Raw genomic sequence first — 11,258 nt, 5'->3', positions numbered from 1 at the left:
GAAAGTGGGAAGAGGAAGTGAAAAGAGGGCCCGCTGGGCAGGGACCAGAAATAACAAGAGGCAAGCCGAAGTCTGGATTCCATCTGTGAAGCTCAGCACTAGCCCACTAGAAATAACAGATCCAATGAGTGATAAAAGACTCTGCAATTAGATTTCTAACTTTTCCTTTTGTTGGGAGGAGCTACAGGAAGGAGTATACGGGAAAGAACATCCAATAACACTTTTTCCCCAGATGTTTGCTGACCTAGAAATATAAAGTGATGGACAGGAAAGTTATCCCCACCTCAACACTTCCCAGTTCCTCAGATCACAGTTCAAGTCCTTTATCACAGTTTTTAAGATGCTCCACACTTTGTTTCTAGTCTTACCTTCCAAGACTCATGACACACACACTTCTGTTCAGCCTAATTAAACAGCTGGACATTTCTTGAGCACATTCTCCATGTCTATGAGTCCATGACCATGTTCCCTCAGCCTGAAATGCCCTCCCTGACACTCACTGGTTGGAGAAATCTTATCTGTCTCTGAGGGCCCAATTCAAAAGGCAGCTCCACCAGGCAGATTTCTTGATTACCTGGGTAGAAGCATCTCACTCCTCCTTTGAATTCCTGTCGCTCTGTGTACCTCTCTCACATGGTTGATCAAATGCTGCCTTGTATTACAATTTGAGGATAGATGCTAGCTTTCATTCTTCTTTCTATTTCCTCATTGGTGCCTAGGATGGTGCCTAAGATAATGAGTGGAAGAGTAAATGTCCAGCAAATATTTGCCAACATGAACTGAGTTCAAGGGTACTTGATGGAAAATAAGGAGAGGCTACAGAGAAGTGGAAATGACCAGCATTTCTCTTGTGCTGCTGTTCAGTATATATCATTTCATACCCAGTTATAGTGGAGGAGACCCTGGAGGTGACTGAACTAAGGCAGGAAGTAGAAGGATGCAAGACATATGAAATACAATTATTTTTTTTCCAAATGCAGAATCTGTTGTTCTTGAAATGGACAAAAAGCATGCTCTGCTGCAGCTCTGTGTCATTTCACAGCATGGCCCATCTGCTATAATTGCTCTGTGAATATTTGTTCTGATATTTGGTCTGATGTGTGTCAAAGACCAAATGATCAAACTGGTAAGAATTAGTGAGAATAGCCTCAAACTGGAAAGGTGATATAGAACAAAAATGAAACATCAATAGAGCAACTGGGGTAGTAGCTGGCAGGTGAAGTTCATTCTGGAGTGTACTGGGAGTCAGATCTGCTAAATAATAGACTTAGCAGTGAGGACTTTCACTGGCCCGAGAAGGGGTTGGTACTAGAAACCAGGAAGTCTAAGCTCTTTTCACAGCTCTAATCTCCTCTAGCAATTAAGTTCAATTGACCTCAAGTTTTCTGTCTTTGAAACAGATAGATGGAAATGATATGCCACAAAGCATCTATTTCCCAGACAATATGGAACACACGCTCACTTTTAATTCTATTAGAACAACAGCTCAACCAGGACAAGTACAATTTGTATCAATCCATTACAAAATTATTTCATAAGTAGCTCTTGTGTGCCACACTGTGCAGCATGTTCTGGGAATGGAAAAACGAACAAGACAGACACCTTTCGAGACCAAATAGCATTTGATACGATTCTAGCCAAGTCCACTTTAGGTGTGTGACACTGGGCACCTTGCTCATCATCACTAAACTTGCTTCCTCATATGTAAAAATGAGCTGATGATAAAATTCAACTTAAAGGACTGCTGTGAGGATCGTATAACATGAAGATGTGCAAAGCTCTCAGCAGAATGTCTGGCACATAGGGGGTCACTAACAAATGGGACCAGTGACGATGATAATCGTGTGACTACGTCTGAGCGACAGAGAAACAGGTATCTGGAGGGAGGCATAGAGATCAATCTGAATCAGTCACATGATAGCTTTAAAAACTCACATAAACCATGGTACATTCAGAAAATGTAATATTAATCAGTGCTGAAAAGAAATGAGCTGGACAGTGACTTCACCAAGATGGTAACATAGGTCACCCCTGATTTCATTCCCTCTCACAGAAGAAAAAACTGAAAACTATTTATTGACAACAAACCACTGAGAGAATCCTAGAACATGGGGATGAGGCTGAAGCACACCCTGCACCACAGAGACCAAGAAAGACTGCACAGAAAGGGAAGAAGTGGCTACATGCTGACCACACTGCCCCCCCCACCCCCAGGCCAGTGCTGCACCATGTGGAGAGGTCTCCCCTGAGTCTACCATTCCTCCAGGGGAAAGAATCTGGGAGGGACATTCACCCGGCCTCCCCAGTGCTGTGGGTTGCTTGGTGGGAGCCACTACTGTCTGGTCTTGCCCCATGGGGACTGCAGGGCTCAACCACTGGGAATCTGACTGTGAGGGAGAAGAGGGGAGGGGCTTGCAATAACCAGCACTCAAGTCTTGGCAGACCAAGTTCCTTCCTGTAAAGCCCCAAAACAGCAGCTTTGCTCATCTGAAGAATCAAGTCAGGGGTACACTTTGACCAGGGAACTCAGTGGGGTGCAGGTTTGCCTGATTTAGGTCCTCAAACAAGGAATTTTGCTGGCCCTAGAGACTGGTTTGCCCACATCCAGGCAAGAGAGCTGAGTCACAGCCCCACCTGCTGCTGCAGGCATGACTCCTGGCCCCAAGAAACCAGAAGGGCTGGGGAGACCTGTGTAACTTAGCAACACTTCAGCTGAACGTGACTGGGCAGAGCTGATGTCCCCAGAGCAAAGCCAGTATCAGGTGTAGAGGGTTCCCCTTCCACACCCAAGCAGGGGAATTAATCCATAGCCTCACCCGAGGTAGGGGGTAGCTCCTGGTGCCTCCTGACTGGAAAGCCAGTTCAGAAAAATTGTGAGTTTCCTGGAGTGGACCCTCCTTGTCCCATCCAGGCAGGGAAATGAGTTATGGTCTCATCTGCTGTGGGGCCTGGCTTCTGGCCCCATCTGACCAGAAGTGCCAGAGAGAACACCTGGAAGTTGGTAACCCAGCAATGCTCAAGCCAAGAGATGGGCAGGCAGAGCTGATAGTCTGCAAAGCCAAGCCAGTGGCCCTATTCAACCAGGGAACTTGGGGCATGGGTCAGCTTGAGGTAAGACCACAAACAAAAAGCCCTTAGACCTGCTTCTACTGCTATGCCTAGGCAGGGAAACTAATTCACAGCCCCACTTATTGCTGAAAACAGCTTTCCAACTGCCCAATCAGGGAACTTAATCAGAGCACATAGGAGGTTGCATAGCCCATCCAACAGTCCTGCTTACAGTGGCACTTGAACAGAGAGCACTGTATCTAGTTTCCCCATCTGCAGAGCAAAAACCAGTGGCCTCACCTGTCAGGAAGTTCAGTGCACACACCTGCCTGATTCCAGTCTCCAAACAACAAGGTGTACAGGCCCTGTGTCTTGTCCTCCTGCCCTGTCAGGGAAGGGAAGCTAATTCATAGCCCCACCTACCAGTGAGTATAGTACCCAGTCATGACCATCTAAGTAAGCATTACCAGAGAAATCAGGCAACTGCAGAGCCCATCCTACAGCCTCACTTGGGCAGGGAACCAAGGTAGAGTCTTATCCAGCTGTTCTCAGCCAGTGGCACACCCCTCATACCAAACTCAGAGCTCAAATAGTTGCCTTAACCAAAATTACATCCTAATAGCAGGCCCCATCTGCCCAAGGAAATTGCTAGCAGACACACCCAGAAGCCAATCTGAGTTGACTGGTCAAAAACTGTCTCTGTCAAAGTGAACCTGTGAAGTCTGGAAGAGGAGAATACATAGATACCAGTGTAAGGAATCAAGGATCATAAAAAATTAGATAAATATGATACTACCAAAGGAAACTAATAAGGCTCCAGTAAATGACCCTCAAAAAATGGAGATCTATGAACTATCAGACAAGAAATTCAGAATAATCCTCTTAAAGAAGTATAGTGAACTACAAGAACACATGGACAAGTAAAAATTAAAAAACAGTGAATAAACAAAACGAGAAGTTCAACAAAGAGAAACCATAAAAAAACAAAAACAGAGATCCAAGGGTTGAAAAATAGAATAACTGAACTTAAGAATTCCACGCAGGAGGAGCTTCAAGATGGCGGAAGAGTAAGACGCGGAGATCACCCTCCTCCCCACAGATACATCAGAAATATATCTACACGTGGAACAACTCCTACAGAACACCTACTGAACGTGGGCAGAAGACCTCAGACCTCCCAAAAGGCAAGAAACTCCCCACGTACCTGGGTAGGGCAAAAGAAAAAAGAATAAACAGAGACAAAAGAATAGGGACGGGACCTGCACCTCTGGGAGGGAGCTGTGAAGGAGGAAAGGTTTCCACACACTAGAAGCCCTTTTGTGGGCGGAGACTGCGGGTGGCAGAGGTGGAGAGCTTCGGAGCCCTGGAGGAGAGCACAGCCACAGGGGTGCAGAGGGCAAAGCAGGGAGATTCCCACACAGAGGATCGGTGCCGACCAGCACTCACCAGCCTGAGAGGCTTGTCTGCTCACCCACCGGGGTGGGCGGGGCCGGGAGCTGAGGCTCGGGCTTTGGTCGGAGCACAGGGAGAGGATTGGGGTTGGCGGCGTGAACACAGCGTGAAGGGGTTAGTGAACCACGGCTGGCCGGGAGGGAGTCCGGGGAAAAGTCTGGGGCTGCCCAACAGACAACAGACTTTCTTGCCTCTTTGTTTCGTGGTGTGTGAGGAGAGGGGATTAAGAGCGCTGCTTAAAGGAGCTCCAGAGATGGGCGGGAGCCGCGGCTAAAGGCGCGGACCCCGGAGACGGGCATGGGACACTAAGGCTGCTGCTGCCGCCACCAAGAAGCCTGTGTGCAAGCACAGGTCACTCTCCACACCTCTCCTCCTGGGAGCCTGTGCAGCCCGCCACTGCCAGGGTCCCGTGATCCAGGGACAACTTCCCGGAGAGAACGCACGGCACGCCTCAGGCTGGTGCAACGTCACGCCAGCCTCTGCTGCCGCAGGCTCGCCCCACATCCGTACCCCTCCCTCCCCTCGGGCCTGAGTGAGCCAGAGCCCCCGAATCAGCGGCTCCTTTAACCCCGTCCTATCTGAGCGAAGAACAGACGCCTTCAGGCGACCTACACGCAGAGGCGGGTCCAAATCCAAAGCTGAGCCCCGGGAGCTGTGCGAACAAAGAAGAGAAAGGGAAATTTCTCCCAGCAGCCTCAGGAGCAGCAGATTAAATCTCCACAATAAACTTGATGTACCCTGCATCTGTGGAATACCTGAATAGATAACGAATCATCCCAAATTGAGGAGGTGGATTTTCGGAGCAAAGATATATTATTTTTTACCCTTTTTCTCTTTTTGTGAGTGTGTATGTTTATGCTTGTGTGTGTGATATGTCTGTATACCTTTGCTTTTACCATTTGTCCTAGGGTTCTCTCTGTCCAGTTATTATTATTTTTTAGTATAGTTTTTAGTGCTTGTTATCATTGGTGGATTAGTTTTTTGGTATGGTTGCTCTCTTCTTTCTTTTTTTTATTACTTTTAAATTTTTTAATAATTATTTTTTATTTTAATAAATTTATTTTATTTTATCCCTCCCTCCCTTCCTTCCTTCCTTCCTTCCTTTTATTCTGAGCCGTGTGGATGACAGGCTCTTGGTGCTCCAGATAGGCGTCAGGGCTGTGCCTCTGTGGTGGGAGAGCAAAGTTCAGGACATTGGTCCACAAGAGACCTCCCAGATCCACATAATATCAAATGGTGAAAGTCTCCCAGAGATCTCCATCTCAACGCCAAAACCCAGCTCCACTCAACGAGCAGCAACCTACAGTGCTGGACACCCTGTGCCAAACAACTAGCAGGACAGGAACACAAACCCACCCATTAGTAGAGAGGCTGCCTAAAATCATAATACAGTCACAGACACCCCAAAATACACCACCAGACGTGGACCTGCCCACCAGAAAGACAAGATCCAGCCTCATCCACCACAACACAGGCACTAGTCCCCTCCACCAGGAAGCCTACACAACACACGGAACCAACCTTAGCCACGAAAAACAATGGGAACTACGAACCTGCAGCCTGCGAAAAGGAGACCCCAAACACAGTAAGTTAAGCAAAATGAGAAGACAGAGAAACACACAACACATGAAGGAGCAAGGTAATAACCCACCAGACCAAACAAATGAAGAGGAAATAGGCAGTCTACATGAAAAAGAATTCAGAATAATGATAGTAAAGATGATCCAAAATCTTGGAAATAGAAAGGAGAAAATACAAGAAACGTTTAACAAGGACCTAGAAGAACGAAAGAGCAAACAAACAGTGATGAACAACACAATAAATGAAATTAAAAATTCTCTAGAAGGGATCAATAGCAGAATAACTGAGGCAGAAGAACGGATAAGTGACCGGGAAGATAAAATAGTGGAAATAATGACTGCAGAGCAGAATAAAGAAAAAAGAATGAAAAGAATTGAGGACAGTCTCAGAGACCTCTGGGACAACATTAAATGCACCAACATTCACATTATAGGGGTCCCAGAAGAAGAAGAGAAAAAGAAAGGGACTGAGAATATATTTGAAGAGATTATAGTTGAAAACTTCCCTAATACAGGAAAGGAAAGAGTTAATCAAGCCCAGGAAGCACAGAGAGTCCCATACAGGATAAAGCCAAGGAGAAACATGCCAAAACACATATTAATCAAACTTTCAAAAATTAAATACAAAGAAAAAATATTAAAAGCAGCTAGGGAAAAACAACAAATAACACATAAGGGAATCCCCACACGGTTAACAGCTGATCTTTCAGCAGAAACTCTGCAAGCCAGAAGGGAGTGGCAGGACATATATAAAATGATGAAGGAGAAAAAACTACAACCAAGATTACTCTACCCAACAAGGATCTCGTTCAAATTTGATGGAGAAATTAAAACCTTTACAGACAAGCAAAAGCTAAGAGAATTCAGCACCACCAAACCAGCTTTACAACAGTGCAAAAGGAACTTCTCAAGTCAGGAAACACAAGAGAAGGAAAAGACCTACAATAATAAACCCAAAACAATTAAGAAAACGGTAAAAGGAACATGCATATCGATACTTACCTTAAGTGTAAATGGAGTAAATGCTCCAACCAAAAGACATAGACTGGCTGAATGGATACAAAAACAAGACCTGTATATATGCTGTCTACAAGAGACCCACTTCAGACTTAGGGACACATACAGACTGAAAATGAGGAGATGGAAAAAGATATTCCATGCAAATGGAAATCAAAAGAAAGCTGGAGTAGCAATTCTTATATCAGACAAAATAGACTTTAAAATAAAGACTATTACAAGAGACAAAGAAGGACACTACATAATGATCAAGGGATCAATCCAAGAAGAAGATGTAACAATTGTAAATATTTATGAACCCAACATAGGAGCATCTCAATGCACAACGCAAATTCTAACAGCCATAAAAGGGGAAATTGACACTAACAAAATCATAGTAGGGGACTTTAACACCCCACTTTCACCAATGGACAGATCATCCAAAATGAAAATAAATAAGGAAACACAAGCTTTAAGTGATACATTAAACAAGATGGACTTAATTGATATTTATAGGACATTCCATCCAAAAATAACAGAATACATTTTCTTCTCAAGTGCTCATGGAACATTCTCCAGGATAGATCATATCATGGGTTAGAAATCAAGCTTTGGTATATTTAAGAAAATTGGAATCATATCAAGTATCTTTTCCAACCACAGTGCTATGAGACTAGATATCAATTACATGAAAAAAATCTGTAAAAAATACAAACGCATGGAGGCTAAACAATACACTACTTAATAACCAAGAGATTACTGAAGAAATCAAAGAGGAAATAAAAAAATACCTAGAAACAAATGACAATGAAAACATGATGACCGAAAACCTATGGGATGCAGCAAAAGCAATTCTAAGAGGGAAGTTTATAGCAATACAATCCCACCTTAAGAAAGAAGAAACATCTCAAATAAACAACCTAACCTTACACCTAAAGCAATTAGAGAAAGAAGAACAAAAAAAACCCCAAAGTTAGCAAAAGGAAAGAAATAATAAAAGTCAGATCAGATATAAATGAAAAAGAAATGAAGGAAACGATAGCAAAGATCAATAAAACTAAAAGCTGGTTCTTTGAGAAGATAAACAAAATTGATAAACCATTAGCCAGACTCATCAAGAAAAAAAGGGAGAAGACTCAAATCAATAGAATTAGAAATGAAAAAGGAGAAGTAACAACTGACACTGCAGAAATACAAAGGATTCTGAGAGATTACTACAAGCAACTCTATGCCAATAAAATGGACAACCCGGAAGAAATGGACACATTCTTTAAAATCCACAACATTCTGAGATTGAACCAGGAAGAAATAAAAAATATGAACAGACCAATCACAAGCACTGAAATTGAAACTGTGATTAAAAATCTTGCAACAAACAAAAGCCCAGGACCAGATGGCTTCACAGGTGAATTCTATCAAACATTTAGCGAAGAGCTAACACCTATCCTCTCAAACCTTCCAAAATATAGCAGAGGGAGGAACACTCCAAAACTCATTCTATGAGGCCACCATCACCCTGATACCAAAACCAGACAAAGATGTCACAAAGAAATCTACAATTCAATATCACTGAGAAACATAGATGCAAAAATCCTCAACAAAATACTAGCAAACAGAATCCAACAGCAATTAAAAGGATCATACACCATGATCAAATGGGGCTTATCCCAGGAATGCAAGGATTCTTCAATATACACAAATCAATCAATGTGATACACCATATTAACAAATTGAAGGGGAAAAACCATATGATCTTCTCAATAGATGCAGAGAAAGCGCTCAACAAAATTCAACATCCATTTATGATAAAAACCCTCGAGAAAATAGGTATAGAGGGAACTTACCTCAACATAATAAAGGCCATATATGACAAACCCACAGCCAACGTCATCCTCAATGGTGAAAAACTGAAACCATTTCCACTAAGATCTGGAACAAGAAAAGGTTGCCCACTCTCACCACTATTATAGAACATAATTTTGGAAGTTTTAGCCACAGCAGTCAGAGAAGAAAAAGAAAAAAAAGGAATCCAAATAGGAAAAGAAAAAGTAAAGCTGTCACTGTTTGCAGATGACATGATACTATACATAGAGAATCCTAAAGAAGCCACCAGAAAACTACTAGAGCTAATCAATGAATTTGGTAAAGTAGCACGATACAAAATTAATGCACAGAAATCTCTTGCATTCCTATACACTAATGTTGAAAAACCTGAAAGTGAAATTAAGAAAACACTCCCATTTACCATTGCAACAAAAAGGATAAAATACCTAGGAATAAACCTACCTAGGGAGAAAAAAGTCCTGTATGCAGAAAATTATAAGACACTGATGAAAGAAATTAAAGATGATACAAACAGATGGAGAGATATACCATATTCTTGGATTGGAAGAATCAACATTGTGAAAATAACTATACTACCCAAAGCAATCTACACATTCAATGCAATCCCTATTACACTACCACTGGCAGTTTTCATGGAACTAGAACAAAAAATTTCACAATTTGTATGGAAACACAAAAGACCCCAAGTAGTCAAAGCAATCTTGAGAACAAAAAACAGAGCTGGAGGAATCAGGCTCCCGGACTTCAGACTATAGTACAAAGCTACAGTCATCAAGACAGTATGGTACTGGCACAAAATTAGAAATATACACCAATGGAACAGGGTAGAAAGCCCAGAGATAAACCCATTCACATATGGTCACCTTATCTTTGATAAAGGAGGCAAGAATATACAGTGGAGTAAAGACAGCCTTTTCAATAATTGGTTCTGGGAAAACTGGATAGCTACATGGAAAAGAATGAAACTAGAACACTCCCTAACACCATACACAAAAATAAACTCAAGATGTATTAAAGACCTCAATGTAAGGCCAGACACTATAAAACTCTTAGAGGAAAACATAGGCAGAACACTCTATGACATAAATCACAGCAAGATCCTTTTTGACCCACCTCCTACAGAAATGGAAATAAAAACAAAAATAAATAAATGGGACCTAATGAAACTTAAAAGCTTTTGCACAGCAAAGGAAACCATAAACAAGATGAAAAGACAACCCTCAGAATGGGAGAAAATATTTTCAAATGAAGCAACTGACAAAGGATTAATCTCCAAAATTCACAAGAAGCTCATGCAACTCAATATCAAAAAAACAAACAACCCAATCCAAAAATGGGCAGAAGACCTAAATAGACATTTCTCCAAAGAAGATATACAGATTGCCAACAAACACATCAAAGAATGTTCAACATCATTAATCCTTAGAGAAATGCAAATCAAAAGTACAATGGGATATCATCTCACACCAGTGAGAATGGCCATCATCAAGAAATTTGCAAACAATAAATGACGGAGAGGGTGTGGAGAAAAGGGAACCCTCTCGCACTGTTGGTGGGAATGTAAAATTGATACAGCCACTATGGAGAACAGTATGGAGGTTCCTTAAAAAACTAATAATAGAACTACCATATGACCCAGCAATCCCACTACTGGGCATATACCCTGAGAAAACCATAATTCTAAGAGAGTCATGTACCACAATGTTCATTGCAGCTCTATTTAAAATAGCCAGGACATGGAAGCAACCTAAGTGTCCATCAATAGATGAATGGATAAAGAAGATGCGGCACATATATACAATGGAATATTACTCAGCCATAAAAAGAAACAAAACTGAGTGATTTGTAGTGAGGTGGATGGACATAGAATCTGTCATACAGAGTGAAGTAAGTCAGAAAGAGGAAAACAAATACTGTATGCTAACACATATATATGGAATCTAAACAAAGCAAAAGGTTCTGAGGAACCTACAGGCAGGACAGGAATAAAGACACAGATGTAGTGAGTGGACTTAAGGACACAGGGTGGGGAAAGGTAAGCTGGGACAAAGTGAAAGAGTGGCATTGACATATATACACTGTCAAATGTAAAAGACATAGCTAGTGGGAAGCAGCTGCAAAGCACAGGGAAATCAGCTCAGTGCTTTGTGACCACCTGTAGGGGTGGGATAGGGAGGGTGGAAGGGAGATGCAAGAGGGAGGGGATATGAGGATATATGTATATGCTTAGCTGATTCACTTTGTTGTACAGCAGCAACTAACCCAACAATGTAAAGCAATTATACTCCAATTAAGATGTTAAGGAAAAAAAAAAAAGAAATGCTAAAGGGAGTTATT

This window comes from Mesoplodon mirus, assembly GCF_964341445.2.
Source record: "Mesoplodon mirus genome assembly, chromosome: 2".
NCBI lineage: Eukaryota > Metazoa > Chordata > Mammalia > Artiodactyla > Ziphiidae > Mesoplodon > Mesoplodon mirus.
This window is presented reverse-complemented; position numbering follows the sequence as displayed.